The following is a 26,408-nucleotide window of genomic DNA, read 5'->3' as shown; positions in this document are numbered from 1 at the left end:
TTCACCCTTCTCTTTTTCTCTCCCCACATATCACACACTTCTTAAACTAAGGAAGAGATAGATAGATAGATAGATAGATAGATAGATAGATAGATAGATAGATAGATAGATAGATAGATAGATAGGCAGGAAGAGAGAGAGAGAGAGAGAGAGAGAGAGAGAGAGAGAGAGAGAGAGAGAGAGAGAAAGAGCAAAAACAAAAAAACAAACAAACAAACAAAAAACTCAAAGGACAAAAATGACCAAAACACTAAAAAACATAAAATTCCACACAAAATCCAAAACAAAACATGGAGTACTTTTTGTGGTATGTAACTACTGCTGGGCATGGAGCCTGACCTGGGTTGTGATTGAGAAACTCAGTGACACTCCACTGGAGAAAAAATATTTCTCTTTCAACAATAAGTCCTTGTTAGCAGCCGGACTTGTTTTCACTGCCCCGGCTCTCTGCAGGGATTTTTGTCTGGTTTGAATCTGTGCAGGTCTTGTGTGTACTTCCACAGTCTCTGTGCAGTCTCATGTTATATGTCCTGTTGTGTATAGAAGGGACTTTTTCCTTGGAATCAACTTCTCTGGCTCTTACGATCTTTCTATCTCCTCTTCTGCATTGATCCCTTAGGCTTGAAGACAGCAGTTTGATGAAGACTTCCCGTTTAGGTACCAACTGATCCAATGTTTCCTCCCACTGTCCAGTTGTGCTTGTCTGAGTTATTTTCCATGTACTACAAGAATAGGCTTCTCTGATTTGAGTTAAGTGATACACTGATCTATGCCATTATGAGTTACTTTATTGATATTTTCCAATAGCAGAATAATAATATTAAGTTTAATCTGAAGATTAGCCCTGGACCTATCTAGTCTCAGGTTCTTCTTGACCACCTTAGCAGTATCAGATATGGGTTCAAACTTATGGAATGACCCTAAAATCCAATTCTAAAGTTTTTGCTTACTCCCATAATATTGATACCATCATTGTAACAGCGTATCTTCCAGGAAGGCCCCTACTGAGGGTTTCAGATTTTGTAGCTGGGTGGCATGGGTGATTTCTTCTTTCTTGAAATCACATGCAGAGTACCTTCTAACACTGTGAATGCTATTTAGTAACAGTGAAGTTCTAGTGGGAAGCAGATCAATTTCTCCATATTTGGTGTCATAAATATTCGGTATTTTCAGGCAATGGAGAGTAACTGATACTCTTGACAATAGCCTGTGATATTGGGAGGTGGGTATGGAACACCATTGGCCATTGATACAACAAGAAATACTCCACCAGATTTATTTGGTGTCATGATATGTTTAGATAAGGATTGTTCCCATTGTATGGTAATTCCATTTAAATGGATTTCATTTATATATATGGGAATGCCAAAGTCATTTGTGAGATATTCATACAAAAGTACTGCATTTAGATTATTTCCACCCTTCCACTTTTAGTTTCTTCCATGCATGCCCCATTAGCTCTCAAATTCATGGTCAATTGTCACATAATACAATTTTATATATTTAACTACCAACTCAAAGTCCATTAAATGTTGCATACACACACACACACACACACACACACACAAACACACACACACACACACACACACACACGTGCGTGCTCCCACATGCATGCATCTATGTGCTTAGGGCTGATATCTTGAGATTTAATAACTTAGCAAGGGACTTGTCCCAGGAGAAATCTGATTCTCCTTTCCTTAGCATCTATTAATTAACTGTAAGCCTTCAGCTAGCAGTGTGGCCTGTGACAGTTCTCCCATTCACATTGGCATGAGAACCTATGCTATCATTTTTTGAATTATCTTTAGTATCTCTGTCATTGAGATATTGATGGTACAGCTTCCCCATCATGTAGAAGAATCTTTCTCTCTGCAGACATCCTGTTCCTCTGGATCTTGCATCCTTGTTTCTACATCTTCCATGAAGTTCTCTTGAGTCCTGTGTGTTATGTGATATTTTTCTCCCTTTTCCTTTCTTCCTTTTATTTTGATTTATCCATTTGTATTGGGAAAACCAGATGTTTATTCTTTACATTTTGACTATTTGTGGAATTCTCTGTTAATTTCCATCTCCTTCAAATTGAATCTTCATTGTTTAAGGTGAGAGCTATACTAATCTCTGTATAAGGGGATTAATATATGAAATGTAGTTAGAAATTATACTGGTTTTAAAAAGATGCTCTGATAAGTTCTCCTTCAGGATCTATCACCTCACTAGCATTGGGTAGATCACCAGGTATGCAATATCCAGCAACATAGTTCTCCTTAGCCTTGATATAAGCTTACATTACTCCCCAGAAATATTGTCAACAGTTCAGGCCTGGCTCTGAGCCACCAAACCTCTAATACCCTGTTAATGAGTATGTTCTGGGAAATAGTGACACTTAAGGAAAGATAGTTTAATCATGAAGTTCACTTAGGAGTTTTGTAGCCGTGTTATCTGCAGCATGTATCTCAACATAGCATCGTGGCAAAGAGTGGATCAAACACAATCTGAATGACATAGTAGACTCTTTATAACATTTTAATATTGTAAGAAATTCTAAAGTTGCACTTACTGGAAAGTAGATTGAATGCAGTTGAGGCTTTGGCCATGTGGGGCATGAAACGTACATCAGAGTCCTCTGTGCCACTCATGTCCCACTATACTTTTTGTGCTCACAGGGAAGAGCACAGATAATCTCCCATTTTGTAAGAGTTTAGTCCAGTGTTCAGAAATCTAAAATTGAAACTTGAAGAGGATCTCAAAGGAAAGCTTTAGAGATGAGGTAGATTAGCAGTTTACATAGAGTGAGTAATCTATGATCGTTGGAAATCATTCAGGGTGTTATTTTTCCTTTTTAGATCAAAATGTGCAGGCCAGAGACATGCTTACCTTACAGATATGATCACCTGACTTTTCTTCATAGAATATGCAAAAATCAAAATCAAGGGAGAGTGTGGGCTGGCACTCCCAGGGTATGACAGGATATGAGGAGAAGTGACAGACACATATTTTTTTCTCAGTTGGCCTAAAGTACTTGGCAAATTCTAGTCCATTGAAAAATGCTGTCTCTAATTAGCAGAGGTAGTAGACAACTCATTGTAACAGTATTATCTGGACATGACAGAACAGTTGAACACATTATCTCACAACAGCTAAAACTTCATGAACAAGACTGATATCAGACCAAGCCAGACAATTTCTCACTATATGTGAAAAAGGAACTCATGAAGTTCCACTCCTATCTGAATAACTATTTTTATTTGATGGTATGGTGATATTTCATTTGTGCTGAAATGTGATATTTTATTTGTATGTTAATAAATAAAGTTTGCTTGGAGATCACAGGTCATAGTCAGCCAAAAACAGGCCTTTAATCTGATCACATGGCAGGCAGAGTCTCTGTGTATTCAAGGACACAGCCTTTAATCCCAGTACCAAACATAGAGACCTGGAGTTATGTATAGACAGGCAGTGACATGGAAGTGATGTAGCTGGGCTTAGAGCTAATGAGAAGACAATAAAGGTACAGGTTAGACAGGAAGAGGCTCTCTTGGGAAGCTATGGCGATGTGGTGAGCTAAGGTTAGTTGGCGGCTATTGCTCTGATCTCTACGGCTTGCGCCCCTGTATTTGTTGCCGTGTTTCTTATTTAATAAGACTGTTTAGAACTTCGTATACATGATGGCCTGCTGGAGATAAGTAAGATTTCTTCAGGGATGTTTGCCTTGAGAGGATATCTAGTAGATTGTCCCACATCCATGCACATTCAGGCAGCACTAAAGTGAATCTTTTGGAAAGAAGAAGAAGAAGGAGGAGGAGGAGGAGGAGAAGAAGAAGGAGAAGAAGAAATATAAAGAGAGAGAGAGAGAGAGAGAGAGAGAGAGAGAGAGAGAGAGAGAGAGACAGAGAAAGGGAGAGAGAGAGAGACAGAGAGAGAGAGAGAGAGAGAGAGAGAGAGAGAGAGAGAGAGAGAGAGAGAGAAAGAGAGAGAGAGAAAGAGAGAGAGAGAGAGAACATGAAGTCCGGGACAGAATTTTAATAGTAGGAATAGGGAGGAATTTTGCAAACAATATATATTAACATTGAATAAAATATTTTAATTGAAAATATTTTTTTCATACAATCTTCTCTGAATATGTTTTCCCCTTCATCTCCTCCAGGTCCTCCGTTCCTCTCAAATGATCTAAGTCCTTGTCTTGTTAGTCTCTTCCTTCAGAAAACAAACAGGCAAATAAAAACCAAAATAGAGAGAGAGAGAGAGACAGACACACACACACACAGAGTGTACATGAAGTCAGTGGTAGCATTTTGATAGTAGGAATGGGGAGGAATTTCACAAACACAATATATATTAACATTGAATAAAAATATTTTTTTTTTATTATTATTATTATTATTATTTTACAACACCATTCAGTTCAACATAATAGCCACAGAATCCCCTGTTCTCCCCCTCTCGCCCACCCCTCCCCCCAGCCCACCCCCCATTCCCACCTCCTCCAGATCAAGGTCTCCCCCGAGGACCGGGGTTGACCTGGTAGACTCAGTCCAGGCAGGTCCATTCCCCCCTCCCAGACCGAGCCAAGTGTCCCTGCATAAGTCCCAGGATTCAAACAGCCAACTCATGCAACGAGCCCAGGACCTGGCACCAATGCACAGCTGCCTCCCAAACAGATCAAGCCAACTGACTGTCTCACCCGTTCAGGTGGCCTGATCCAGTTGGGGGCCCCTCAGCCTTTGGTTCATAGATCCTGTGCTTCCATTCATTTGGTTATTTATCCCGGTGCTTTATCCAACCTTGGCTTCAACAATTCTCGCTCATATAAATCCTCTTCATACTCACTAATTAGACTCCCAGTGCTCCACCAGGGGCCCAGCCGTGGATGTCTGCCTTCAGATTCCTCAGTCCTTGGATGGGGTTTATGGCATCACTATTTGGGTGTCTGGCCATTCCATCACCAGAGTAGGTCAGTTCCTGCCGTCTCGCGACCATTGCCAGCAGTCTTTTGAGGGGGTATCTTTGTGGATCTCCGTGGGCCTCCCTAGCTCTCTGCTTCCTCCCCTTCTCACCTTCCCATGTGGTCTTCATTTACCATGGTCTCCTATTCCTTGTTCTCCCTCTCTTTTCTTGATCCAGCTAGGATCTCCCACTCTTTCCCTCGACTGTCGCCCTTCATTGTTCCCACTCATGACCAGGCTATTCATGTAGATCTTGTCCATTTCTCCGTGTCTTTTTTGGGGTCCCGTTTTCCAGGTAGCCTCACTGGTGATGTGAGTAGCAGTCTAGTCATCCTTGTTCCACATCTAGCATCTTCCTATGAGTGAGTACATACCATATTTGTCTTTCTGAGTCTGGGTTACCTCACTCAGGATGATTTTTTCTAGATCCATCCATTTGCCTGCAAACCGTGTGATGTCGTTGTTTTTCTCTGCTGAGTAGTATTCCATTGTGTATATGTGCCACAATTTATTTATCCATTCTTCAGTTGAAGGGCATCTAGGTTGTTTCCAGGTTTTGGCTATTACAAACAATGCTGATATGAACATAGCTGAGCAAGTGCTCTTGTGGTATGATTGAGCATTTCTTGGGTATATGCCCAGGAGTGGTATAGCTGGATCTTGGGGGAGATTGATTCCCAATTTTCTAAGAAAGCGCCATATTGATTTCCAAAGTGGTTGTACAAGCTTGCATTCCCACCAGCAGTGGAGAAGAGTTCCCCTAGTTCCACATCCTCTCCAGCATAAAGTGTCTTCAGTGTTTTTGATCTTAGCCACTCTGACAGGCGTAAGGTGGTATCTCAGAGTTGTCTTGATTTGCATTTCCCTGATGATTAGGGAAGTTGAGCAATTCCTTAAATGTCTTTCAGCCATTTGGGATTCCTCTGTTGAGAATTCTCTGTTTAGTTCTAAAGCCCATTTCTCAATTGGACTGTTGGTCCTTTTGATGTCTAATTTCTTGAGTTCCTTATATATTCTGGATATCAGTCCTCTGTCAGATGTGGGGTTGGTGAAGATCTTTTCCCATTCTGTAGGCTGTCGCTTTGCCTTGTTGACCGTATCCTTTGCTCTACAAAAGCTTCTCAGTTTCAAGAGGTCCCATTGATTGATTGTTTGTCTCAGTGTCTGCGCTACTGGTGTTATATTTAGGAAGTGATCTCCTATGCCAAGGCGTTCAAGACTATTTCCTACTTTTTCTTCTAGCAGGTTCAGAGTAGCTGGATTTATGTTGAGGTCTTTGATCCACTTGGACTTAAGTTTTGTGCACGGAGACAGATATGGATCTATTTGCAGCCTTCTACACGCTGATATCCAGTTATGCCAGCACCATTTGTTGAAGATGCTTTCTTTTTTCCATTGTACACTTTTGGCTTCTTTGTCAAAAATTATATGTCCATAGGTGTGTGGGTTAATGTCAGGGTCTTCGATTCGATTCCATTGGTCCACATGTCGGTTTTTATGCCAATACCAGGCTGTTTTTATTACTGTAGCTCTATAGTAGAGCTTGAAGTCGGGGATTGTGATGCCTCCAGAAGTTGTTTTATTGTACAGGTTTCTTTTAGCTATCCTGGGTTTTTTGTTTTTCCATATGAAGTTGAGTATTGTTCTTTCCAGATCTGTGAAGAATTGTGTTGGTATTTTGATGGGGATTGCATTGAATCTGTAAATTGCTTTTGGTAAGATTGCCATTTTTACTATGTTAACCCTGCCTATCCATGAGCATGGAAGATCTTTCCATTTTCTGAGATCTTCTTCAATTTCTTTTTTCAGGGACTTAAAGTTCTTGTCATATAGGTCCTTCACTTGCTTGGTTAGTGTTACCCCAAGGTATTTTATGTCATTTTTGGCTATTGTGAAGGGTGATGTATCTCTAATTGCCTTCTCAGCTTCTTTGTCCATTGTATATAGGAGGGCTACTGATTTTTTTGAGTTGATTTTGTATCCTGCTATGTTGCTGAAGGTGTTTATAAGCTTTATCAATTCCTGGGTGGAATCTTTGGGGTCACTCAAGTATACTATCATGTCATCTGCAAATAGGGAAAGCTTGACTTCTTCCTTTCCAATTTGAATCCCCTTAATCTCCTTATGTTGTCTTATTGCTCTGGCTAGAACTTCAAGTACTATATTGAATAAGTATGGGGAGAGTGGACAGCCTTGTCTCGTTCCTGATTTTAGTGGAATTGCTTTGAGTTTCTCTCCATTTAATTTGATGTTGGCTGTTGGTTTGCTATATATTGCCTTTATTATGTTTAGGTATGTTCCCTGTATTCCTGATCGCTCCAAGACTTTTATCATGAAGGGGTGTTGGATTTTGTCAAATGCCTTTTCTGCATCTAGTGAGATGATCATGTGGTTTTTTTCTTTGAGTTTGTTTATATGGTGTATTACATTAATGGACTTTCGTATGTTGAACCACCCTTGCATCCCTGGGATGAAGCCTACTTGATCATGGTGGATAATCGTTCTGATGTGTTCTTGGAGTCTGTTTGCCAGTATTTTATTGAGTATTTTTGCATCAATGTTCATGAGGGAGATCGGTCTGTAGTTCTCTTTCTTTGTTGCATCCTTGTTTGGTTTAGGAATCAGGGTAATTGTAGCCTCATAGAAGGAGTTTGGTAATGTTCCTTCTGTTTCTATTATGTGGAACAATTTAGAGAGTATTGGTATTAACTCTTCTTTGAAGATCTGGTAGAATTCTGCGCTGAAACCATCTGGTCCTGGGCTTTTTTTGGTTGGGAGACCTTTAATGACTGTTTCTATTTCCTTAGGGGTTATTGGACTATTTAAATAGTTTATCTGGTCTTGATTAAACTTAGGTATGTGGTATCTATCCAGAAAAATGTCCATTTCTTTTAGGTTTTCCAGTTTTGTGGAGTAGAGGTTTTTGAAATATGACCTTATAATTCTCTGGATTTCCTCAATGTCTGTTGTTATGTCCCCCTTTTCATTTCTGATTTTGTTGATTTTAATTCTCTCTCTCTGTCTTTTGGTTAGTTTGGATAAGGGCTTGTCTATCTTGTTGATTTTCTCAAAGAACCAACTCTTTGTTTCATTAATTTTTTGTATTATTCTCTTAGTTTCTAATTTATTAATTTCACCTCTCACTTTGATAATTTCCTGGCGTCTATTCTTCCTGGGAGACTTTGCTTCTTCTTGTTCTAGAGCTTTCAGATGTGCTGTTAATTCACTAGTGTGCGATTTCTCCAACTTCTTTATGTGGGCATTTAGTGCTATGAATTTCCCTCTTAGCACTGCTTTCATAGTGTCCCATAAGTTTGGGTATGTGGTGTCTTCATTTTCATTGATCTCTAGGAAGTCTTTAATTTCTTTCTTTATTTCTTCCTTAACCCATTGGTGATTCAGTTGAGCATTATTCAGTTTCCATGAGGTTGTAGGTTTTCTGTAGTTTTTGTTGTTGTTGAAATCTAGCTTTAAACCATGGTGATCTGATAGAACACAGGAGGTTATTCTGATTGTTTTGTATCTGTTGAGATTTGCTTTGTGGCCAAGTATGTGGTCGATTTTAGAGAAAGTTCCATGGGGTGCTGAGAAGAAAGTATATTCTTTCTTGTTAGGATGGAATGTTCTGTAGATATCTATTAGGTCCAATTGGGTCATGACATCAGTTAAGTCCTTTATTTCTCTGTTAAGTTTCGATTTGGGAGATCTGTCCAGTGGTGAAAGTGGGGTGTTGAGATCTCCCACTATTAATGTGTGGGGTTTTATATGTGGTTTAAGCTTTAGTAATGTTTCTTTTACATATGTGGGTGCTCTTATGTTTGGGGCATATATGTTCAGAATTGAAACTTCATCTTGGTCGATCTTTCCTGTGACGAGGATGTAATGTCCTTCCTGATCTCTTTTGATTGATTTTAGTTTGAAGTCTATTTTGTTGGATATCAGGATGGCTACCCCTGCTTGTTTCTTAAGACCATTTGATTGAAAAGTCTTTTCCCAGCCTTTTATTCTTAGGTAGTGTCTATCTTTGAATTTGAGATGTGTTTCTTGTATGCAGCAGAAGGATGGGTCCTGCTTTCGTATCCATTCTGTAAGTCTATGTCTTTTTATAGGTGAATTAAGTCCGTTGATATTAAGGGATATTAATGACCAGTGATTCTTCATCTCTGTTATTTTTGGTGGTAGTGTGTGTGTACTTCTCTTCTTTGGGGTTTACTGTTGTGGCTTTATCTATTGCCTGTGTTTTCAAGTGTGTATCTGACTTCCCTCGGTTGGAATTTTCCTTCTAGTGCTTTCTGTAGGGCTGGGTTTGTGGATAGGTATTGTTTAAATCTGGTTTTGTCTTCAAATGTCTTGTTCCTTCCGTCTATGATGATTGAAAGTTTTGCTGGGTATATTAGTCTGGGCTGACATCCATGGTCTCTTAGTGTCTGGATTACATCTGTCCAGGTCCTTCTGGCTTTCAAAGTCTCCATTGAGAAATCGGGTGTTATTCTGATGGGTTTACCTTTATAGGTCACTTGGCCTTTTTCCTTGGCTGCTCTTAATATTCTTTCTTTATTCTGTACATTTAGTTGTTTAATTATTATGTGTCGAGGGGACTTTTTTTGGGGGTCTAGTCTGTTTGGTGTTCTATAGGCTTCTTGTATCTTCATAGGCATTTCCTTCTTTAAGTTGGGAAAGTTTTCTTCTATAATTTTGTTGAATATATTTTCTGTGCCTTTGAGTTGGTATTCTTCACCTTCTTCTATCCCTATAATTCGTAAGTTTGGTCTTTTTATGGTGTCCCAGATTTCTTGGACATTTTGGTTCATGACTTTGTTGGCTTTAGTGTTTCCTTCGACTGATGGAACTATTTCTTCTACTGTATCTTCAATGCCAGAAATCCTCTCTTCCATCTCCTGCATTCTGTTGGTTATACTTGCATCCGAAGTTCCTGATCTTTTACTCAGGTTTTCTATTTCCAGCATTCCCTCTGTTTGTGTCTTTTTCATTTTTTCAATTTCCCTTTTCAGATCTTGGACTGTTTCCTTTGTTTGTTTCATTGCTTTTTCATGGTTTTCTTTCAGTGCTTTATTGTTTTCTTCCAGGATTTTAATGTTTTCTTCCAGGACTTTATTGTTTTCTTGGAGGGCTTTATTGTTTTCTTCTAATTTGTTTGCCCTTTCCTCTAGTTGTTTACAGCGTTCTTCCAATTTTCTTGTCTTTTCCTCTACACACGCCTCTACCTTCTTCATGAAGTTACTCATAAGGCTACTTTCTTCTGCTTCTTCCAATTTTTGGTGTTCAGGTCTAGATGTTGGAGGCGAGCTAGGTTCTGGTGATGCTGTATTGCTCTTCATTTTGCTGTATGTACTTCTGCTTTGACGTCTGCCCATCTCCTTGTGATTCCTTCTTGGTCTTATCAGTGGACTTGTTTCACAAAGATCTGACAGACTCAGGAGGACTCTCTCTCTTGTCCAAAAGGGAGTTCTCTTGTCCAACTCTTTGGTCCAGAAGGGAAGTCAGGGGCAAGCTCTGGTCCAGAATGGCAGTCGGGGACAGGCTGGGAGCTCTGGTCCAGAAGGGAAGTCTTCGGGGCGAATAAAAATATTTTAATTGAAAATATTTTTTCATACACTATTCTCTGAACATAGTTTCCCCCTCATCTCCTCCAGGTCCTTTGTACCTCCTATTCCCATCTAAGTCCTTGTCTTCTTAGTCTCTTTCTTCAGAAAATAAACAGATAAATAAAAAAAATGGAATGAGAGAGAAAGACTATATATATATACATACATATATACACACACACACATATATATATCTATATCTATATCTATATCTATATATATATATATATACAGAGAGAGAGAGAGAGAGGAGAGAAAGCAAGGGTAGTACATATACACAGAGAGACCCATGGATATACATGACACCTACAAAAGGAAAAATTTGGAAACTGTAATATATAAGCAACATACCAACAATATTTAAAAAAATACTGACAAAGTGTTATTAGAGAAAAAGAAAAACTCCTACAATACAATTGATTTTACTTTGAGGTGAGTGTTTCTGGGCATGGGGCATGCCTTTTAATGCTGTTTGTATCCCCAGTGAGACTCCACTGGTAAGAGCTAATTTTTTCTCTGTGAGTAGTTCTCAGTTGAAGATAGCTTCTTCATTAGGGATGGGAGATCATGACTTCCCCTTCCCAGTGGTGGGAACCGAACTGTATTATTCTTGTGTAGGTTCTGTGATTACTGCCACTGTCTCGGTGAGTTCCTGTGTGTGTCAGTCCTGTTCCATCTGGAAAGCTTTGCTTCATTTTATCTTCCAACCCTACTGGCTCTTACAATACTGTAGATTCTTCTTTAGCAGTCTTTTTTAAAACACACACATTTTTTTTTAAATCAAGGAATAGTATTTTGACTTCTAGCAAATAGCTGCATTCACATACGCATTTACTTCACACATAAAAATTCAACTGTATATGCATACACACTCACATAGAGAGAATGGTCTGATCCAGTGTAATAATTCATGAATATAATCATAGCTCATGAAGGAACTCACAGAGAGATTGCAAAGTGTCAACAGCCTGTTGCATTTGGCAGCCCAGAGTCACAATCAGAAGGTCCCAGACCGAAATGGAGTCTTTCTTATAGATATCCATGATAAAGCCCTAATTAGCAGATACAAGTGTTGATGTAACCAACCGTCTTATTAAATAAGAAACACAGAAACAATGTAAAAGAGAAAGCCAAGAGGTCAGAGCTCAGAGCTAAAATCTCACCCTTCCTCCTGCTGTCCCAGCTTCCCGAAAGAGAGCTATTTCCTTGTATGTCAGTCGTTTCAAAGTCATTCTGCCTTCTCATTGGTTGTAAACCCAAACACGTGACTGCCTCATCACTGTCTGTATGTACAGCCCTCTAGGTCTTAAAGGCGTATGTCTCCAGTGCTGGTTGTATCCCTGAACACACAGAGATCTATGGGATTAAAGGCGTGTGCCACCACTGCCATGCTCTTTCTATGGCTCTAATAGCTCTGACCCCGGGCAACTTTATTTATTAACATACAATCAAAATCATATTTCAGTACAATTAGAATACTACCACATTTCCCCTTTCTATTTTAATAAAAAGAAAAAAAGCAAAAGGTTGTAACTAACAAAAGAAAAACTATATACAAAAGTACAATAACTATATATAATATATACAAGTAATGAATACCTAAACAGGTATTTGACAAATCAGAGAAAATAATTCCATCATCTATCCTATTTTGGTAAATCCAAGATGTATCTAATGCACTTTCTATCCTAATTAATTTTCAACTATAACTAACTAATTTTCAACCATAACTAACTAATCTTCAACTCCTCAGAGACCCAAGAAGGAAATAATGTTAGCTAACAAAAATAAAAACAGGAGTGCATGCAAGAAATTTCCAAAAAATTTGTGAGTTGACAGAAACAGCCAGCTGCCTGGGCAGTCACCTGAGGTTTCTCCGCAGTGTTGGGGCATCATCTTCAGCCTATAGGCTTAGTGTATCTGACAGACTCATTTGTGAAGTAGGATGTACACAGGTCAACAGTTCAACCTCACATTGGGTGAGAGCAGTCCATGTACCAGAAACGCCTGAATTCCACTAGTGTCCTGTCATGATTCAGGATTTTAAATTCTGGAAATTGTTGACAGTTTTTGAGTTTAGCTGTCCATTCTTCTTGGCTGTGTATATATGGCTTCATCTCAACATCCCCTTCTTTTCCACATCCCTCTATTAAATGCCAGTCTACTATCGAGAGGTATGAGCTTTCAGCTGCTGTTCCATTGCACAACAGAAGCCATCCGCCCTCTGCCTGTTAAGCTGCCTTCGAGGGAAAGAGCACTGTACCTTTTCTGGATTGCGAAGGCCACTTCAGGGATGGGGCTATATTGTCCTGGCCTCAGAAAATGCCTTTTGATAAAGCCATAACCACACTTGTTTTGGCAAGAATCAGTAGTCCTTTGTTTCATGTTCTGTCTGTCCATTTTGTCCTATTGATTCGAGGATACTTTGTTGTCCAATGGTTAACTTTTGCCACAATGAAAGTTGACTCCATATGCAGTTTCTTCAATGCCCATATTTTCTCTGAAGTAGATTGGTACTGCCAGGAGCCGACATGTCTCAAAAAAAGAAAAATTTTCTAAGTTATTAAAACATTTTAAATGCCATATTCCGTAGATCTCTGAAGGGTTTGAAGATGACCTGTCTAAAACATCTCTGCTCAATTTTTTAAAACATATCTAATATGACTACAAGTTCTTTTGTAATATCTAACTACTAACTTTCATTTCTTTATATCCTATTAGTTGGTAATAATAACTTTCAAGGATCAGAAAATTGCATTACATTGTTAAATGAATGGTATAAATACAATTAGAAATATACATATAGCATTTTCTAACAATATCAATTTCAAATTTGTTTACAATATAAAACAATCCAATCCAATGTAAAGTTTTTAAAACTAGTAATTGTCTTTTTCTTTTTTTTCTTTCTTTTTTAAAATAAGAACATTAAATCTAATATCCTTTGCTTAGCCTCTTTCCTAACACTTGACAATAACTTGTAACCAACCCCCCTAAACACTGAAAATTATCCCAGACCCAAAACGCACTAAAAAGACCAAAAAACCACCTGCCCCACACCACCTCTTTGGGAATGTAGGCGTCGTATTCTTAAAATTGCTTCCTGCTGGGTATGGGCGAAGTTTTCTTTATCCTGAAAGAAAAATTTTAGGTTAATTGTCAAATTCTAGGAGAGGTAACTATAACCTTCATTATACAAGTTTAGCCCCCAAGCACTACTGGCTATTTGATGTTATCAGTTGGAGGCAGAGCTCCTGGTAAATCACTTTTCCCCCATCTTTCTTCTTTTATTTTTGCCGTTTCTACTACAACACATAGGGAGGAGTAATATCTTGTTGAAACAGACACCTGTAGTGGCGATTCTCCATGTTAAAATTTTTATAACTCTTCCTTGGTTTGAGCTCTCTTTCATTTTCTCTCTGCTCATTGGTATTTAATCTATTCTTTATTTTCATAAACACATTTAGCCAAGCAGAGGCATCCAGAGCTAATATGAATCTATGCACTATATCAGGAATAGGAAGCGAGAAGTAGGCACAAGTCAGGAAAGCACAGTTGAGAATGGATGTATTTCACCACTTCGAGATTTCACAGGACTAAGTTTTCATGCCTCAAAGATCAGAGGATGATGGATTGATAATAAGATCTGGAAAAGAATAGGGAAGCATGAGGTTGAGATGCATATAGAGATGATAGTTATATAACTACAGACACATAGAAAAAATAATAAAAAGGAGAGATCTTTCTTGATCACCAAAGGAGCAATTTAGAAGAGGCAGCCATTAAAGTTTCTCAGAGGAGAGTCCATCCAAGAGGCCATAGTAAAACTTAGAAGACAGCAATATCCAAAACACAAGACAGCTATTTGGTGGTAGTGTGTATTATTCAAGAATGCTATGTAAAGGAGGTAGTATTTGTGACATATGGAGGTGAAACTGTTAGTACTATTATAAATTTTACTGAGTATATAATTATTAAAATAATTAGGGCACTTTTCTCCTTATTGAAGGAAGAGAACAGCTAATAAGGATAAAATTATAAAATCTTAATCACATGAGAATTTAAATTTTATTGAAACTAGGCTCTAATTATTGTTTCTATGAAATATGAAGTCACAGGAACTAATGGTTACACTAAAAACAATGTAATTATCATTGACAGAAATTGAAAAAGTAGCCATAGCACATTTGATTATTAGGTACTCATACATGGGCATGCTTAAAAACCCATTGGCTCCTAGAAATAAATTGCATGGATTAAAGTTTGCCAATATTCTATTATAGCTTAGAATTGCAATCGATCAAAAGGTCACATGGGATTTTTTAATTTTATTTGATTTATTCTTTGAAATTAAGTACATATATAATAGATCTTTATCATATCCACCCATTCTCCATCCTACAAATCATCCATGATGCCCAAATAAATCTCAATTCTAGCTACATGTCATCATTCTATAGTAGTTTATTTATTCATCCTTCAAAACCAATGATCAATTAGTGCTTCACATATATTTGTACAGGATGAGTACCCGAAAAGAACGTTCACCATTTTCAGCAAGGTAGGGGGAAGAGAAGGAAACAGGTAGCATAGAGAGAAAACGCAAGGACTGAGGGACAAATTATTAATTGGAATCTAGAAAAGTTCTCAAAGACTGCCTTGTATGATGGGTTTGGAGTAAGCAACATGGATGGCAGGTGGTCACTCTTACCCTTAACTGAGTGGCAGTTCATATGCATTTCTGCTTGGACTGTGAGATGAGAGAGTCTCATTTGTGATACTTAATTGTTTTATCTGTCTTTCTCCAAGAATCTGGACAGGAGGGAGATTTGCTCCAGGTGGATGTCTAGATGGATCACATTGATGTTGTGGGAATGACAGTCCACTAGAAACCTGAAGGGTGAGTGCACTGCTTTAATTATAAAGTTGAGTTTGTAATCACATCAATACATAGCATAAACTTATAAGCATCCATTTTTATGGACAGTGGTTTTTAAATTGCCAATACTAACTTTCATCACAGATAGTGGGTGAATTAATTATGTAAAATTGTTGAAATTTTTATTTAATAATTGTCTTCCAGAAATGAACAGGACATTCTAGTTGATTTTCTATGCTGTTTCCTATGAAATGCCATCTTATAGACAGGCAGAGTTAATTTTATAAATAATGTCATGCAGATGTGCATTTGCCTACTAAATAGTATGTTATCCTGACAGTATTTTTCCTGTGAGTACTCTTTTGTTTATTGCTATGTATTAACAAGCACCCCCCCAATTTCCATTGTTCCTCTTCTGGATATACATCAATAAAACATGGTAGTGAGTTTTATGTCAACTTGACACTTGGTATAGTCATTAGCAAAGTGGCCATCTCAGTTGAGAAAATTCATCCATAATACTGAGCTGTGGGCAAGACAGTTATATATTTTCTTAAATAGTAATTGTTAGGGGAGGGCCTAGCCTCTTCTGCATGGTGCCACTATTGGGTTTCTGGTCCTCGGTTCTATAAGAACTTAGGCTGTGCATATCATATCTAGCAAGCCAGTAAGCAGAACTCCTAGATGGCATCTCTGCCAGCTCCTGCTTCCAGGTTCCTGCCCTACCTGACTTCCTTCTCTGACTTCTTTTGATGATGAACTGTGATCTGGAAGTTTAAGCTATTCTTCCCCATCTTTCTTTTGCTCATGGTGTTTCATCATCGTAATAGAAAACCTAAAATATAGCCCCCTCCCCATGGACTCGCAATGACCACATTATGAAGTCAGTTCACTCTTTCTGGTATGTTCTTTTCCTGATAACAAATGAAGTCAACACACATGGTAGAAAGGGTCCTGATAAGGGAGACTTTAATTTTGACCCTCAATACTCTTTTCCAATATTCAAATTTGTATTTGAAAAAGAGAAATATTTTTTAATTTTATGTTACTTTACTTATTTATGACCATTTGTAGTAAAGTGGGGTTTTAATATGTGTATTTTGAAGTTGTTTACTTTTAATATTTTTGTATGGACTCATTGTAGAAAACCAGTATAACCTTATACTTACAATAGAAGAGGTTATAGTCATTTCAGTCACTTCAATTTCACTAAGTTCTTTACTTTTTTCAACAGTGTCATTATCATCCATTTATGAGATCAATTACTTCTTTTCTAACGCTATTTTTGTGTAAAGATTGTATAGATGTCTTAAAAAATTTTATAGAAAGAACAAAATAATCAAGAAAGAAAGAAAATCCTTTTCAATAGAAGTAAGGACTAAGTCTTGTCAGAGTCCTTGGGAAATCCCAAGTAATGACTTACATGACCTTGCCTGAGACCTAGGGAACATGTACTGAAGCTGTCTTTGCATGGTGAACACTTGTGTCTTGTTCACTCTTACTAAGCAAACCCTTCATTACTCTGGTGCTCATCCTGCCCCTACAAACTTCCAGTTAAGATTGATGGAGATCCTAACAGTTTGACCCCTGGTGACAAAGAAGATTCAGAGCAGGATATTTTCTGGACTGGACACACTCTATTCACTATACTGTTAAGGAAGCTCATGAACTTAGTAGTTTAAAAAGCCTTCCTCCACTTGCCTCATGTATATAAGTGGGAAGTAACTGTTATAGAAGTGGGGGCTGTTCCGTGGAGCTGCTGGCAGTCATGGGAGGGAAGTTCCAACTCTGAAGCAATCCCAAGGCATCACCATTTCTGGGTTGAGCTTTTTGGTGATGCATGTGTCTGAATTCCATCTGTAACCCCCCAAAACTCATTGGCTCACAAGCAGAAGATTGGTGTATTTATGTTTAATTTTAATTTCATAGATTCCCTGTCTTGGATGAATGGAGCTTTTTTTTCTCTCTAAAAAAGATAAATAACAGGAAAGTATGTCTAAGCCCAGTTTAATTTTTTACATATTTAAAAAAGTATCTCTTTCATCCTGTTTCCAAAACATACTATACAACTTACCTTGTTCTCTTTCATATTCGTAGACTCTTTTTAGGTTTTTGTTACATGCATATATATGTATGGCTACACACACACACACACACACACACACACACACACACACAGCAGCCTCTTTTTTAGGTTTTTGTTATATGTATATATGTGTATGGCTACACACGCACACACACACACACACACACACACGCACACACACACACACACACACACACACACACACACAAACACTAGCTAAGTCTGTATAAATTCACTTGTTCTTATGTTTTCAGTTTTGACCATCTGGTAGTGGATTTGTTGTGTGTGTTTCCCTTGTTAAGATAAAGTTTCTTTCTTTTTTTCCCACTTTTTTGGTGATTTTATTGACAATCTTTTCTTTTTTAGAATTATTTCTTGCAAACCAACCTACTCTAAGCAATATATAACTGACACAATGTTATTCTGTTGGTAGAAGTAAACACAGAGATTTCAAAACTACCTCCCTGAGCTCAGGAATTATTTTTTTATATGTAGGATCCTTGGTTTACTTTATCATAAAAAAAGATAAAATTTCTATTTTTTAACCTTTTAGATGAGTTGTATTTCTTCAGAATTTGTTGCTTTATTTCAAATGAAAGAAAGATTTTAGTCTTTTTAGCCTTGCTATGGACACTTTCTTGTATAAAGTTACCATGAAATTCAAGCTGCCCTTAGTATACTCTTAATACTCGTAGGTGTATTTCTCAGTTAATCATTTGACATCAGGCATCCTCTTATTCTTCCTCTACTGCCTGGATCCTTAGGAAAATTGTATTTCTGCAGTATCATGTATCAGATTAGGAGGATCCTGTGGAAACACACTAAGGTAGTCCCATTCACCAGATTGAACATAGAGGTCATTTATCTTTTTATTTTGTCATTTCTGTGGCTGCACAGCTTAGATACAGTTGTATTCAGAGATTAATTTGTAATTATTTTGATAATTTGTAATTTTGTAATTTGTAATTAATTTGATTATTCTTTAATAGTGATCTTTTAGATCTTTAATGATCTTTTATCCTTAATTGCATATTTCTAAAATTTTTGAAGTTTTAATATAGTTGCCTCATTCCCCCTTTCATTTATTCTCTCCTAATCTTTCCATGTAATTCTCCTTATCACTTTGAAGTTCATAGCTTCTGTTTCATTGTTTTCTGTTTCTCTCTCTCTCTCACTCTCACACACACCACACACACACACACACACACACACGCACGCACACACACATACAAATATATAAACAACCAAGTATAAGTGTTAAGTAATGAAAATCCAATTTTCATGTTGTGTCCACTTGTCCTAGAACTTTTGAGAAACATTTTACCTACTATTTTTTTGCATTTTTAAGATGAGTTAAATTATAATTAGTAAATGATATATTTGAGTCCTCAGCTTATGTCAAATAATTTTGTATATGGTGTGTGTGTGTGTGTTTGTGTGTGTGTATACTCATGTCTCTGTGTGTGTTGTCACATTGCATTAAGTTTTGAAAACAGGAAATTTGATTGGTACTTGCTGATTTTGTTCTTATTTTAAGGATAATTTCATTGATACCAGATTTATTTTTGTTTCTTTACATTTTTTGAGTTAGTTTGATCATTAGGACAGAGGAATGACACAAAGGAGGACCTGCATGTCCACTGCACCCAGTATCTACATTGCTTGTGACTACTGTATTATAATTCTAATACTATCAATACATCTTGACCAGGACTGTACATTTTAAACCTTATTTTGATTTTACTAATAATATGGTAATGATAGCTGCTTAAGTATACATATTTTTCAATTATGCTTTGTTCTTAGACATTTTCTTTTCCCTCCTATGTTGTTGACACATGATCTCGTCATTCGCTGACTCAGGCACTGAGGAGGTGCTTCTCTGCCTTCTCCTGGGAAGCTTTCACTGAAGACACAGACCTCACACCTAGCTGGTGGTATTGTAATTTGAGGGGCTTCCTGCCTTTTAATTTTAATTACTAGTTTCTTGTGTGTGAAACTCAGTTAAGTTTTTATGTTTCTGTGCATTAGCATGTTTGCTGACCATACTTTTAAATTCATACATTTTGTGAATGTCTTAATGTTTCTTTAGAAATTGCATGATGATCTTTCTACCTAGATGTAGTGTATATTTCTTGCCATAGAAACTGTTCATTCTCTCCACTAATTTCTCTGAGGATAGTGTCCAGTAAAAGACTGTGAACTGGCATTAATTTGTGTCTTTTCTTGTCAAACTTTTGGTAAAGTACTGAAACTTTTAGGATTCTAGGTATTACATTCCATTGAAATTCATGAAATTTATGTATATATATATATATGACCTGATATGTTGAGTCTTTTCTTTTTATTGGATTAATCTCCCTTAATAAATATAATATTTTCATACATTTAAATAATGAGTTTTGGTCATTTCATCCCAGTTCTTCTCTCTCATCCTACTCTTCTGCTGAAACTGTACTTTCTAACCTCTGACCATTTGTTTTATTTTTTTAAGAAGTTGAGTGCTTCATGTAAGACTAGTGTATTTACATAATTTCCACATCTCTACATCTCTGTCTTGTAAACTCTACCTGTGTACTCCTCATTCCATTCTCAAATTCATGATCTCTTCATTATTATTGTTGAGTACATACACACACACACACACACACACACACACACACACACACACACACACTGCTGAATCCCATTAGTGTTCCTAGGTTGAAAACAATCTGTGAGTATAACCATAAAATTAGTAATGCAGTTAAAGATTATAGTGGTTTGTGAATGTGGTGGCTACTTCATCTAAGTTCCATGTGCTTGCTAGTCAAATGACCTTTGCTGGTTTACATTATGAGGCATAATTTTTCTCTTGTTAAGCAGGCCTTGGATCCCATTAGGTAGATATTAGTTACTGACAAGCTATAAGAGCTACTGGTGTGTCTTTAGCTATATCTAGCCATGCTGCTCATTTGAAGGCATCGTAGCTTTGTGGACAATTGATTACTTTCCTCCCTTAACTGCTTTTTCTAACTCCTTCCAGGTATTACTTTTCTCTGAAAGCTAGTCCCCAGGGATCAGGCATTTATGTAGTTCAAGTTAAACTTCTCATTGATCCAGATGCAAATGCAGTTATTTCTACAATAGGTATTTACCAGCCATTTCTTGGAAGCAACCAAGCACAGCAGTAATAGAGTATACTCTTGTAGTATTATCTTGGACTCCCCTTACCAACAACTCAGAAGGAGTTTTCTCCTCAGTATCTCTAGAGGTTCTTTAGATTTTATATATATATATAATATTTAATATAATATAATAAAAAAGAAATATATATATTTTCCCCTGATTGGTATATTATGCACCCAATTTCAATTAAATACATGCACATATCTGTATATCTCACATACCTAATTTGGGCATAAATATAAAATATAAAATCATTATAAAATGATTTCCTTATCATTTTTTACCATCCTTTGTGTTTCTATTTTTCTTCAGGTTTTCTTTTTGAATCCTCATAAAACAGCTTTGCAGAAATGTCTATCAGGAGTATTACTAATGTAGTTTTAATAATCCTTCTTTAAGTTTTAAATAGTAAGATATTTTTTACTTTCTGGTCACTGGACTGGTCCAATGTCATATAAAAACACTTTATTCTATTGATTAAGGACCAGCCAGCCTGTAATGTGTGGCTGATAATTGCCTCATAATTCTACTCCCCCCAACAATGTCTCCAAATAACTGTCTTGCAAAAAATTATCATCTAGGGCATATAACTAACTTGCCATAACTTGTTTTATGTAAGTCTAACAAAAGTGAAATGGCTTTGTGGACAGGCTAGAGTATATAGATCAGAGATCAGGAAGGTAGGGGGCCCTATCTGTGCAGGTATATAAAAGCTATAGTCCCTGCAGTGAAAGGGAAATCTGGTGAAAACTTTGGGTGGGATTACAAGAAAACTGTAGATGAATACAACAAAACTGTAGTTTGTTTGGGAAGAGCAATGCTTTTGTTCTTGATATGGGTAATTGAAGAAAATTTTCACCAATCAGTGAAGATTACAGAAGGAAATTTTACCTGGTTGTTTGTCTTTATACGAGAATCAGGGGTCCATGGGAGAGGCATGGGCAATACAGAGTGTGGTGAGATATATCACTAAGATGAGGTCACCTGGACAATGGATGTGAGTTTTCAAAATCCTAGGAGAGCAGTGTTTTTCTCTGTGGTGTTCAGAAGCAGATATGTTTGATATGTGTATGACTTATTTCTTCATGGGAATGCCATGTCAGGAACAGAATTATCAGCAAGCAGGTGCACTGGGAACATGGCTCCTTTTGTGGTAATGAGAAATGTGTCTCATCATGAGTTTCAGCTCTGAGGGATATTTCTGGTGCAAGGTAAGAACCATAAGAAAAAACATTGTTTAGCTGTCAATTTGGTATTGACTTCCAATACTGTAGGCATACTGGATAAAAGAAAATAAATGCAAATTTCAGTTAGTATTCTGTATAGGTATGGAGATTAAAAGTGTAAGAGAGCACAGAATAGACCAGTAATACAGAGAGAGCATCATCTGCCACCCCCAAAGATGGAACCCATTGAATTCATGTAGCAATAAATTTAGGTGTCTGAGGCAATGATAATCAAAGATAATTCAACACTAAAATCCCTAGAATTGCAGAAAAACTCCCACATGGCATATTTTTATTAATCTTTGTAGTTGCATACACATAATTATGTGTAATTAATGAAAACTGCTGAATCCATCAGCAGTTGTGTGTTTCTTATATAGAGGGTGTGTGCTTGTGTTAATCTCTTTGCCTCATCTGGCCCATCCAAGGCTTATCCCTGGAGAAGTCCAATTTTTCATATTTTAGCATCTGTCATTACAGGTAAATCTTCAGCTAGCAGTTGGAGCTTGTGAGTTTCCCCCTCCACTTTGATATTTCAGTTGAAGTGCCATTGTATTATTAATATTTATGTGTTTTTATTTGGGGACTTAATTGATGCAGCTTCTCTATCATATATAGAAGGCACTTTCTCACAGCAGACATACTGTTCCTCTTGATCATATAGTCTTTCTGACACCTCTTCCACAATACTCTCTGAGTATTGTGTGTTGAGTGACTTTTTTCTTTTCTTTTATTTATCAGTTGGTTTTGGGCATACCATAGTCAGTTGCATTTTGACCAGAGATTATTGTAATTGTATCTTTCTACTGGAAAATGAAGCTACTTTGCTGAGAGTGAGTGCTATACTAATCTGTGGGTAAAAGGATAAGTATTTTAAATGCAGATAAAATTTTACTGGCTCAAAAGCTGTATTTATAGCTGTAAGTTCTTTTCCAAGGTCCATTATCCTAGTGTCTGTGGATAGCTGGCCAGATTTACACTGTTTGACATTTTTTTCCTTGATCATGGTATATGTCTACTTTAATGACCAGAAGTAACACAAACAATTCACATATGGATTTGAACTGCCAGGCCTCTGATATGCCAGTAATGGCTAATATTTAGGCAATGATGATGCTTAAGGAAGATTAAGAAAATCATGAATTTTACCCTGAAGTTATGCAGCACTATTACCTGCAGTGTTCACCATAACATAGCATGGTGGTGGAAAGTTGGCTCTGGAAGATACACACTTAATTTTTTAATTATGAGCACCCCAGTTTATATCTAGAATATAGGAGTAAAAATTCAAGGATTATAGTGTGTATGTGCAATTACAGAATATGATGGGCATCGGTAGATATGTGAGTCTTGCTGGCCAGCAAAGTAGGATTAGTTAGTGAATTTTAGTGAGAATAGCTATTTCAAAGGACCCAGAGGTAGTGGACATTTGAATAAAAATAGTATTTGGTGAACATGATAGCAGAATTGCACACACGAGTTCCTAGCAGTTTAGACTGCACGTATAAGACTTGCTTGTACTGGTCAAACTAGTGAAAATCTCAGCATAGCTGGTGGAGGACTTCCTGAAGTCTCACCCATATTTCATTAGCTACTGGCGTTTTAGGGACTATGGAGAAAGAAGGGTCTGTTTTATCCAGGGACTTTTGCTCTCAGAAGTTACCCATGATCCCATATATCTCCGCACAAGTATCTGCAAACAGGCAGCCCTCAATGGGTATTACAAAGCATTGGATACTGTGCTCCACAGCTCTATATTTTGATTGGTATTTTTTAATGGTCTCCATGAAAGTGAAGTTTCTTGGTGAGGGGAGAAGACTTAACTTATCCTTGGGTATAAGAACAAATGCTTTTAAATTGTAGAGATTATGTTGATTTAATAAATTTATTTTCGCCTTCAGGGACCATGACTTCACTTTTTTTTCCCTTTGGTTTTCATCCACACCTTCCAAATACCAATTCACACTCTCCTTCAAATTCATGGCCAACTTTTTCACTAGCTAATATTGCATACATATACCTACATATGTATTCTTACCTGTACACTATTCAGTGCATATGATGTAACATGTGTTGTTACTTTCAGGGCTGATTGTTTAGACGTGTAATCCTCATTTACTATCCAGCCTGTTCTTATCAGCACCTGTTTCCACCAGTCACTTCAGTGATGTAAGTAATGTAAGTTAATGTGCTTAAATTACTTTGAGTTACTGTGTGTAATCATGGATCATCTTCCATCATATTTAGTACAAATATTCAAGTTGTTATTATATTCCCTATGTCAGTTGTTCTCAACCTTCCTAATGTGGCAACCCTATGATACAGTTCTTTATGTTGTGGTGACTCACAATCATAAAAATCATTTGTGTTGCTACTTCATAACTATAATTTTGCTACTGCAGTAAATTATAATGTCAATATCTGTGTTTTCTGATGGTTTAAGGCAACCCCAGGAAATAGTGGTTTGTCCCCCAATAGTGGTTGAGACCCAAAGGTGGAGAACCATCATCTTATGTAAATTTTATTTCCTGAAAGTTTCCTGTCTTATGGAATATTTTAAGAGGATAAGAATTCAGGATCATGATAATGGTCAAGTGACACATTTTTAGAAAGAACTCAACAAAACACAAATAATGGTGGATATATTTCATCACTTAGATGTATCAGAGGAAGAAATTCACATGTCTCAAAGTTAATGGAATGATGGATTGATAACACCAGCTGGAAAAGCTGAAGTTGTGATTAGATAGAGATACTTATGTAGCAGATAATAGATAAATAGGTACAAAAGAGGAGGGAGTGATGAGGTCACTTTTTTTTACCATGCATAGCATTTTCTTTGAAAAGCTACTCCTCTCTTTCAAAATGGGTTTGGAGGAAGCTAGTAGGTTTCCAGGGATTCTGTGAGGCTCCCTTTACCAACTCAAATGATGATCTGACTTTCCATTGGGAGCTTTACACTAGGAGCTTACCTAGGAGCTAGGTGTCTGATTGAGCTACTTTTAGGAAGATGGAGGAGGCAGAGACCTAAAAAATACAGTTAAGTGTGTTGCATTGTTCTTTTATAACAAAGTTAACCTGATATCCAAGTGGATACTGATACATGGTAAGTTTGTAAGAATTTACTATATTATTCAAATAATGGTTACAGTAATATTCTATTTTAATGGTTCAGCTATCAGATGACTTTTTAACTGAAACAGTTTTAAGCTTAAATTTAAATATAAACTTACATTAATATTTTTTATCTTAGAGCATTATATTGCTAAGCTCTCATAATTGTTTCTCTAAAATGGGAAGTCAAAGGAACTATCTGGTTACACTAATAAACATGTAATTTTCATTATCAGAGATTAAAAAGTATCCATAGGACTGAATGAATGTAATTATGCCTGGGTATTAAATATGTGCTTACTTAAAAGCCCATCAGCTTCTACAGATACACTGTGGAGATCATAGTTTGCTGTCATTCTATCACAGATTAAAAGTGTAATCAATCAAAAGATCATGTGGGATTTACTATTATTTTAATTTTATTTGAATGATTCTTTGAAATTTTCATGTGTATGTCTAATAGAGCTTTATCATATCCACCATCATTCTACCATCTCAATTGCAACTTAAAATCCTCTATTATAATTTATTTATTTATCTTTCAAAACAATGGTTTCAGTTAGTGCTTCCCATGTTGTATGTATGAGGTGACTACCAATCCAAGGGCATTCAACATTTTCAGCAAGGAGTGATAAAGAGAACATGATAGTAGAGTTGAGATAAAACATAAGCACTGAGGGACTAATTATCTACTGAAATCTAGAAAAGTTCTCAAAGCCCGTCTTATTTGATGTGTTTGTAGTAAGCAACATGGAGCTCTGAGTTTATTGTTACTGTGTTAATTCATTTGCATATCTTCATGGACCATGAGGCAAAAGAGATGCAGTTGTGACACTTAACTATTGTATCTCTCTTTCCCATAGAATCTGGTAAGGAGGAAGATTTGCTTCCTGTTGATATCTAATTGGATCATATTGATGGCCGTGGGAATGACAGTGAACTAGAAACCTGAAGGGTGAGTACACTTCATAGTTCATGATAATATAAATTCATATGAATATATAGCATGAATTTGTAAGCATCCATTATGTACAATAGTTACTTTTATTTTTCAAAAATAACTCCTGTCACTAAATGTAGGTGAATTAATTTGGTAAAATTTTTGAAATTTTATGTAATCATTTTTCTTCAAGAAAGGTACAGGATGCTCTAGCTGATTCTCCATGATGTTTCCTAAGAAATGGTATCTCACAGGCAAAAACAGTTATTTCTATTAATAATAGCGTGCGGATTTGCATATGTCTGGTGTGAATGATGTTATGTTGATCTGACAGTATTCATTCAGAGTAACCTCCTGTTTTCACTCACGTATGAAAATAAACTAAAATACAATATAATAACCACCTCCCACTCACCATCTTCTAGAGACTGCTTCAGCAACAA

At 36.9% G+C, this 26,408-nt stretch overlaps 1 long non-coding RNA gene across 3 annotated transcripts in view; it reads left to right on the top strand.

The window, feature by feature from the left end:
* LOC143267172 (uncharacterized) overlaps positions 1–25,980 on the top strand; it is a 53,342-nt gene extending 27,362 nt beyond the window's left edge. Inside the window, exons 12-15 of one of the 3 annotated variants that reach the window (XR_013042083.1) lie at positions 15,362–15,452; positions 19,381–19,454; positions 23,998–24,080; positions 25,889–25,980. This is a non-coding gene — a long non-coding RNA (uncharacterized LOC143267172). Of the gene's footprint in view, positions 1–15,361; positions 15,453–19,380; positions 19,882–23,997; positions 24,081–25,888 lie in introns of those variants that run through there. The other 2 variants (XR_013042090.1, XR_013042079.1) reach the window with 2 other exon arrangements.
* The last annotated feature ends 428 nt before the right edge of the window (positions 25,981–26,408 follow it).

The sequence above is a fragment of the Peromyscus maniculatus genome, chromosome 1, assembly GCF_049852395.1.
Source record: "Peromyscus maniculatus bairdii isolate BWxNUB_F1_BW_parent chromosome 1, HU_Pman_BW_mat_3.1, whole genome shotgun sequence".
In the NCBI taxonomy this organism is placed as follows: domain Eukaryota; kingdom Metazoa; phylum Chordata; class Mammalia; order Rodentia; family Cricetidae; genus Peromyscus; species Peromyscus maniculatus.
Note: the sequence above shows the minus strand (reverse complement) of the source record. Positions and strands in the feature narration are given on the sequence as shown.